The sequence below is a fragment of the Sinocyclocheilus rhinocerous genome, unplaced genomic scaffold (genome assembly GCF_001515625.1).
Source record: "Sinocyclocheilus rhinocerous isolate Xijiao unplaced genomic scaffold, SAMN03320098_v1.1 scaffold3170, whole genome shotgun sequence".
Classification (NCBI taxonomy): domain Eukaryota; kingdom Metazoa; phylum Chordata; class Actinopteri; order Cypriniformes; family Cyprinidae; genus Sinocyclocheilus; species Sinocyclocheilus rhinocerous.
The window spans coordinates 115741-124907 of NW_015661986.1; the positions used below are offsets into that span (position 1 = coordinate 115741).

Below are 9167 nucleotides of genomic sequence, written 5' to 3' on the forward strand. Positions count from 1 at the left end.
AAAAGTGCCTATATATATATATATATATATATATATATATATATATATATATTGCATATTAAATTTAGATGGAGAAAGAAATATAATTTCCAAAAATCACAAGCTGCTGCACTAGCTTCTGCAATGAAAAATAATGCAGGTATTTCTCCAAACAAAACACGCTGGAAAACTGTTATAATGAACATTAACTCTTTAATTGTCTGTTCATTTCACTGGTCTTCGGCGGTTACGTCTCGTCTGAAATCCCCCGCACTCGTTCTGAATGCAAGTATCAGGAGAAGCTCAAGATATGAAACGACAAACTCAATTTCCCTTCGATCTGCCCTCGAGGATCAACACTATCGTCTGACGCACGCGTGTGGATGTGAGGAGCGCGGCACTAAACAGCTGTTCATGCGTTTAGACTTCCTTCAGCTCCAGTACGTTCACCTGGAAAAAAACAAAAGTGCAGTGGATGCACAAGAGCTTGATTTTCTGTATGTTCTTTATTGATGGGCTTCATCCATCATGAGGACGCTGCATTATTAATTCCAGTGCACAAATAAAAAGCGCTTTGGCTGACCTTCACCTGTGATGCATATATCTCCTGACTCCAGGCTAGCGCTTGATAAAGGTTAATTGAAGTCCTCGTCGGTGATGTAGGACTTTCGACTGGGCAATTTATTCCTGAGCAATAAACACAGCGGAGCCCTTCAATGAGCCATGCAGCCATTACCACAAAGCCTCGGATGCTCTACACCTCGGAAAGTGCCTGCTTATCTATGACGGCGAAGCAGCTAAACGAGCTCTTTAACATTTGATGTCTAATGAGATGGATTCTGATGTCTTCTGTTTATTTTCTGGCAAAATGGCGTGAGCGAAGCAGCATTCATCACGCAATAAACGCGCCTTGTGTTGCTTGTTTTCTCAACACTGACTCTATCAGAGACGTTTTAAAGGCGGTTCAGTTCAGTTCAGTTAATGTTTCATTGTTTAGCGTTTTTGACGATGCAAATCTTTGCAAAGCAGCTTCACAGAAAATGAAAGTTTCTACATTAGATTTAGGAGTTTATCAGTGGTGATTATGTCAAGGTGTTGTCCTTATGGCAGAAATGTACAGTTAGTTAATGACATGTGTTCAAACAAACACTATAAACAGCAATGATTATATGTTGCGATCAAACTTATAGGAAAATTTGGTAGGTCAGATGAGAAGAATTATTTACACTATAAAAATATAAAATATTGTGCATATTCACTTGTTCAAATATTAACTGAAATAATATAAATTAAAAAAATTAAAAAATAAAATGAAATCTTTTTTTCAGCTAGGCAACATTTCTCACTTCTTACTCCACACATCTATTAAATGTGCAGTTTTCTAGTGTATTTCTTTAACTTCTCAGGGAATATCAATGGTATGAACTATTACAACAACAGTGGTTAAATATACATATTTATTTACTTGTTTGATCAAAATTATTGCTAGGGACAATTTAGTAACCGCTGGATATTGGTAGGAACATGTCATAGCGTCTCTACTAAACTCTACACCCTTGTACTTTAGTATCAGTGACATACTATTATACTATTCTACTATACTATACTACTATAGTTTTTGTTAATATTATGAACTAGATTTAATTATTATATTATATTTTGTTTTTACTTTCATTTTAGTTAGAGTTTTATTAATTTAGCTGTTTTGTCATTTTTGTTATTTTAAAAAAAAATGTCTATCTGTCTATCTATCTGTCTATCTATCTATCTATCTATCGTTCTATCGTTCTATCTATCTATCGTTCTATCGTTCTATCTATCTATCGTTCTATCGTTCTATCTATCTATCGTTCTATCGTTCTATCTATCTATCGTTCTATCGTTCTATCTATCTATCGTTCTATCGTTCTATCTATCTATCGTTCTATCGTTCTATCTATCTATCGTTCTATCGTTCTATCTATCTATCGTTCTATCGTTCTATCTATCTATCGTTCTATCGTTCTATCTATCTATCGTTCTATCGTTCTATCTATCTATCGTTCTATCGTTCTATCTATCTATCGTTCTATCGTTCTATCTATCTATCGTTCTATCGTTCTATCTATCTATCGTTCTATCGTTCTATCTATCTATCGTTCTATCGTTCTATCTATCTATCGTTCTATCGTTCTATCTATCTATCGTTCTATCGTTCTATCTATCTATCGTTCTATCGTTCTATCTATCTATCGTTCTATCGTTCTATCTATCTATCGTTCTATCGTTCTATCTATCTATCGTTCTATCGTTCTATCTATCTATCGTTCTATCGTTCTATCTATCTATCGTTCTATCGTTCTATCTATCTATCGTTCTATCGTTCTATCTATCTATCGTTCTATCGTTCTATCTATCTATCGTTCTATCGTTCTATCTATCTATCGTTCTATCGTTCTATCTATCTATCGTTCTATCGTTCTATCTATCTATCGTTCTATCGTTCTATCTATCTATCGTTCTATCGTTCTATCTATCTATCGTTCTATCGTTCTATCTATCTATCGTTCTATCGTTCTATCTATCTATCGTTCTATCGTTCTATCTATCTATCGTTCTATCGTTCTATCTATCTATCGTTCTATCGTTCTATCTATCTATCGTTCTATCGTTCTATCTATCTATCGTTCTATCGTTCTATCTATCTATCGTTCTATCGTTCTATCTATCTATCGTTCTATCGTTCTATCTATCTATCGTTCTATCGTTCTATCTATCTATCGTTCTATCGTTCTATCTATCTATCGTTCTATCGTTCTATCTATCTATCGTTCTATCGTTCTATCTATCTATCGTTCTATCGTTCTATCTATCTATCGTTCTATCGTTCTATCTATCTATCGTTCTATCGTTCTATCTATCTATCGTTCTATCGTTCTATCTATCTATCGTTCTATCGTTCTATCTATCTATCGTTCTATCGTTCTATCTATCTATCGTTCTATCGTTCTATCTATCTATCGTTCTATCGTTCTATCTATCTATCGTTCTATCGTTCTATCTATCTATCGTTCTATCGTTCTATCTATCTATCGTTCTATCGTTCTATCTATCTATCGTTCTATCGTTCTATCTATCTATCGTTCTATCGTTCTATCTATCTATCGTTCTATCGTTCTATCTATCTATCGTTCTATCGTTCTATCTATCTATCGTTCTATCGTTCTATCTATCTATCGTTCTATCGTTCTATCTATCTATCGTTCTATCGTTCTATCTATCTATCGTTCTATCGTTCTATCTATCTATCGTTCTATCGTTCTATCTATCTATCGTTCTATCGTTCTATCTATCTATCGTTCTATCGTTCTATCTATCTATCGTTCTATCGTTCTATCTATCTATCGTTCTATCGTTCTATCTATCTATCGTTCTATCGTTCTATCTATCTATCGTTCTATCGTTCTATCTATCTATCGTTCTATCGTTCTATCTATCTATCGTTCTATCGTTCTATCTATCTATCGTTCTATCGTTCTATCTATCTATCGTTCTATCGTTCTATCTATCTATCGTTCTATCGTTCTATCTATCTATCGTTCTATCGTTCTATCTATCTATCGTTCTATCGTTCTATCTATCTATCGTTCTATCGTTCTATCTATCTATCGTTCTATCGTTCTATCTATCTATCGTTCTATCGTTCTATCTATCTATCGTTCTATCGTTCTATCTATCTATCGTTCTATCGTTCTATCTATCTATCGTTCTATCGTTCTATCTATCTATCGTTCTATCGTTCTATCTATCTATCGTTCTATCGTTCTATCTATCTATCGTTCTATCGTTCTATCTATCTATCGTTCTATCGTTCTATCTATCTATCGTTCTATCGTTCTATCTATCTATCGTTCTATCGTTCTATCTATCTATCGTTCTATCGTTCTATCTATCTATCGTTCTATCGTTCTATCTATCTATCGTTCTATCGTTCTATCTATCTATCGTTCTATCGTTCTATCTATCTATCGTTCTATCGTTCTATCTATCTATCGTTCTATCGTTCTATCTATCTATCGTTCTATCGTTCTATCTATCTATCGTTCTATCGTTCTATCTATCTATCGTTCTATCGTTCTATCTATCTATCGTTCTATCGTTCTATCTATCTATCGTTCTATCGTTCTATCTATCTATCGTTCTATCGTTCTATCTATCTATCGTTCTATCGTTCTATCTATCTATCGTTCTATCGTTCTATCTATCTATCGTTCTATCGTTCTATCTATCTATCGTTCTATCGTTCTATCTATCTATCGTTCTATCGTTCTATCTATCTATCGTTCTATCGTTCTATCTATCTATCGTTCTATCGTTCTATCTATCTATCGTTCTATCGTTCTATCTATCTATCGTTCTATCGTTCTATCTATCTATCGTTCTATCGTTCTATCTATCTATCGTTCTATCGTTCTATCTATCTATCGTTCTATCGTTCTATCTATCTATCGTTCTATCGTTCTATCTATCTATCGTTCTATCGTTCTATCTATCTATCGTTCTATCGTTCTATCTATCTATCGTTCTATCGTTCTATCTATCTATCGTTCTATCGTTCTATCTATCTATCGTTCTATCGTTCTATCTATCTATCGTTCTATCGTTCTATCTATCTATCGTTCTATCGTTCTATCTATCTATCGTTCTATCGTTCTATCTATCTATCGTTCTATCGTTCTATCTATCTATCGTTCTATCGTTCTATCTATCTATCGTTCTATCGTTCTATCTATCTATCGTTCTATCGTTCTATCTATCTATCGTTCTATCGTTCTATCTATCTATCGTTCTATCGTTCTATCTATCTATCGTTCTATCGTTCTATCTATCTATCGTTCTATCGTTCTATCTATCTATCGTTCTATCGTTCTATCTATCTATCGTTCTATCGTTCTATCTATCTATCGTTCTATCGTTCTATCTATCTATCGTTCTATCGTTCTATCTATCTATCGTTCTATCGTTCTATCTATCTATCGTTCTATCGTTCTATCTATCTATCGTTCTATCGTTCTATCTATCTATCGTTCTATCGTTCTATCTATCTATCGTTCTATCGTTCTATCTATCTATCGTTCTATCGTTCTATCTATCTATCGTTCTATCGTTCTATCTATCTATCGTTCTATCGTTCTATCTATCTATCGTTCTATCGTTCTATCTATCTATCGTTCTATCGTTCTATCTATCTATCGTTCTATCGTTCTATCTATCTATCGTTCTATCGTTCTATCTATCTATCGTTCTATCGTTCTATCTATCTATCGTTCTATCGTTCTATCTATCTATCGTTCTATCGTTCTATCTATCTATCGTTCTATCGTTCTATCTATCTATCGTTCTATCGTTCTATCTATCTATCGTTCTATCGTTCTATCTATCTATCGTTCTATCGTTCTATCTATCTATCGTTCTATCGTTCTATCTATCTATCGTTCTATCGTTCTATCTATCTATCGTTCTATCGTTCTATCTATCTATCGTTCTATCGTTCTATCTATCTATCGTTCTATCGTTCTATCTATCTATCGTTCTATCGTTCTATCTATCTATCGTTCTATCGTTCTATCTATCTATCGTTCTATCGTTCTATCTATCTATCGTTCTATCGTTCTATCTATCTATCGTTCTATCGTTCTATCTATCTATCGTTCTATCGTTCTATCTATCTATCGTTCTATCGTTCTATCTATCTATCGTTCTATCGTTCTATCTATCTATCGTTCTATCGTTCTATCTATCTATCGTTCTATCGTTCTATCTATCTATCGTTCTATCGTTCTATCTATCTATCGTTCTATCTATCTATCTATCATCTATCTATCTATCTATCTATCTATATAAAACATTAAAAAGCATTTTTTGTTACTTGAAACAAAAACAAAAACTTATAAATAATAATAAATGTAAAAATAATAAAAACAATATTTATTACATATATTGATTTATTTATTAAAAATAATTTATTTTAACAAAATTCATGTATTAATTTTTAGTATTTAGTTATTTTAGTTAAGTACTTTAAACAAAAGTTATGTTAAACTAAACTAAAATTAGAAATGTTACCTCTGCAACTAGCTGAAATAAAATAAATTCACTTTTTTATATTTCATTTCAGTTAACATTTATTTCATTTCAACACACTGCACACATCTTGCTGTATTAATGTGGTTATTATGTCTGAAGCAATAAATCATGTTTAAAATTGCATTAAGTTTATAACTTGGGGTCGAAAACCCACGGCTGGATTAATTTTGCACAATATGCATGTGATAAAAAAGGTGCACAAAAACTGAAAATGCATTAAAAAAAACAATTTTTAGACAATCTTCAGTGCTTCAAAAGAATATGTCAAGCATTTATGCATACTGAGAGACAGAGTAAATTACAAACAATGGACAGACACACTAAACTGTGGATATAATTAACCAATTAACCAGTGAGCATGTTCATAAACCCGTCCTCCAGTGATAAGAACAAACAAACACCTACAGAACCTGGACTACAGTAAATACAGTTAAGAGTTCATCTGTTAGCGGGTCTAAACGGAGTGACTGGTTGCTTGAAATAAATGAAACTATGAAGTTTATTAATCCAGTAATGGATTTGTCTGGTGGTTTGTTAATATACTGCAAACCACAACACTTTTTTTTCAAAGTAACAAAGCAGTAACATTTTTTTAAAGAAATTGTATTCATCAAGGCCGCATTAAATTGATGAAAAGTGATTTATAATGTAACAAAAGATTTATATTTCAAATAAATGCTGTTCTTTTGAACTTTCTGTTCATCTGTGAATCCTGAAAAATAAAATGTATCACAGTTTCCACACAAATATTGTGCAGCACGACTGTTTTCAACATTGATAATAATCAGAAATGTTTCTAATAATCAGCATATTAGAATGATTTCTGAAGATCATGTGACACTGAAGACTGGAGTAATGATGCTGAAAATACAGCTGCGCATCACAGAAATAAATTACAGTTTAACACATATTCACATGGAAAACAGCTGTTTTAAATTATAATAATATTTCACAATTTTTACAGTATTTGTGATCAAATAAATGTAGCCTTGCTGAGCAGAAGAGACTTTTAAACAGTAGTGTATTTCAGTTAAATTCAGGATCAGTTCAGTTCAGTTTTCACTGTACAGCATTTTAGAGACTATAAAGTAAGAAAGATGAAAAGAGAAGGGATGAAAAACAGTCTCTCACAACGAGCTGAGGATGTAATGGACTTTCAGCCTTCAAATGAGCTCTGTTATCCGCAATCGCCAACATCTTCTGAGTACTTCGGTCCCTTACGCCCGTCTTTATGACAGAAGTATTTAGCCTTGAGATTACATGAAATGTCAGCTGAAAGGATGAGACGCTGCAGCAGGCACACGAGACAGAGCTCGTTCAAACAGATCCTCCAGACGCTGTCGAGTCTTTATGTGGCTTTGTCTTTGTCTGGTGCTGTTTCTCCTCGGACCTCCAACCTTGAGTCCATCTGTCCCTGCTGGATCGTTTTGCCCATAAAATCTCTGAAATCTCTGAAGCACTCGAGCAAGAGAGACGAGACAAGGATGTCCAGGCCTTGGATGAGAGATAACCTGCAGCCACATCTAACAGTCTAAAACCAATCAAATTTGAGTTTTGTGTACACTACTATTTTTTTAAAGAAGTCTCTTCTGCTCAGCAAGGCTGCGTTTATTTGATCAAAAATACAGTAAAAATTGTGAAATATATTGTGAAAAATAAAACAGCTGTTTTCTATGTGAATGCATGTTAAACTGTAATTTATTTCTGTGATGCACAGCTGTATTTTCAGCATCATTACTCCAGTCTTCAGTGTCACATGATCTTCAGAAATCATTCTAATATGCTGATTTGCTGCTCAAGAAACATTTCTTATTATTATCAATCGTAATTATTCCACATTTCTGACTGGTGGTGCATGTTCAGACAACATTTGGTAATGCAAATTAATTGTGTATGTGTTTGAGCTGTGAATTTAATGATGGACTTGAGAGATGTCAGTCTCTTCCATCCAGCTCAATAGTATAGAGATACTTTGTTCAAAATATTACACCATTTGGTACAAGAGATCGGATGATAATGGCCAAAAGTGCATTCAGTCTTCCTTTCTTCTTAAAAGAGAGATGTTGTTGAAAGCAGCCTTTTTCAACTCTAATTCAGTGCCAAGAACCTCAGGACCTTCAAACAAAATCGCTTCAGTATCTTGATGAGAAAGAGAGCCTGACGATCCAAGGTCACCGCATTCAAAACTCACTAACGGCAGAGAAATATTCTCAGAAACAGAAATAAATTGCTCTGCGCCAAACATATAAATAATATAAACCGGGTGTGTGGATTCAAAATGAATGAATCATAAATCTGCACACTTGGACTGCAAATTAAAACACTTTTAGAGTCTGAGAGCTGCTTCGTGTTCGTGTTTATAAGTATTCTTAGTGTTTTCATAAGCTTTCAAATCCTCACCGTCTTCAAAGAAACTGAATTATAAAAGCATTATTTTTTTTTGTGAGGAATCTATTTTTGGCAGAACGTGTAATATAAAACTTGTAACAACCTTCATAATGAAAGTAAATAAAAGATCCTTTAATGAACATCTGAAGGCTTTCTAACGTCGTCTCTCACGTACTGAGTAAAAGAAAAGCTTTTTACAGGTTTCATTATATTTAGCTTAAATGCAAAAATACTTACCAGATATGGTCATATTTAATGTATATAAGATGTATTTGAATGTTTTATAAAGAAGTTTCTTCTGCTCACCAAGGTTGCATTTATTTAATCAAAAATACAGTAAAAATTGTGAAATATTATTCCTGTTTAAAACAGCTGTTTTCTATGTGAATATGTGTTAAACTGTAATTTATTTCTGTGATCAAAGCTGTATTTTCAGCATCATTACTCCAGTCTTCAGTGTCACATGATCTTCAGAAATCATTCTAATCAAGGTTATTATAGTTAACTAAAACTAAAAACATAAAAAAATGACTCGAAATAAAATAACCATTAACTAAAATAAAATAAAATATAAAAAATATAAAACATAAAAAAATATTTTAACCTAAACTAAAAACATAAAACACACTTTTTATTACTTGAAATAAAATAATCAACTAAAAAAAAAAAAAATA

General features: G+C 33.0%; 1 protein-coding gene across 1 annotated transcript in view; it reads right to left on the reverse strand.

Annotated features, from left to right (window-relative positions):
* Nucleotides 1–9167, reverse strand: part of LOC107727036 (neuroligin-4, X-linked-like) — a 32196-nt gene that overhangs the window by 7598 nt on the left and 15431 nt on the right. The window lies entirely within an intron of this gene.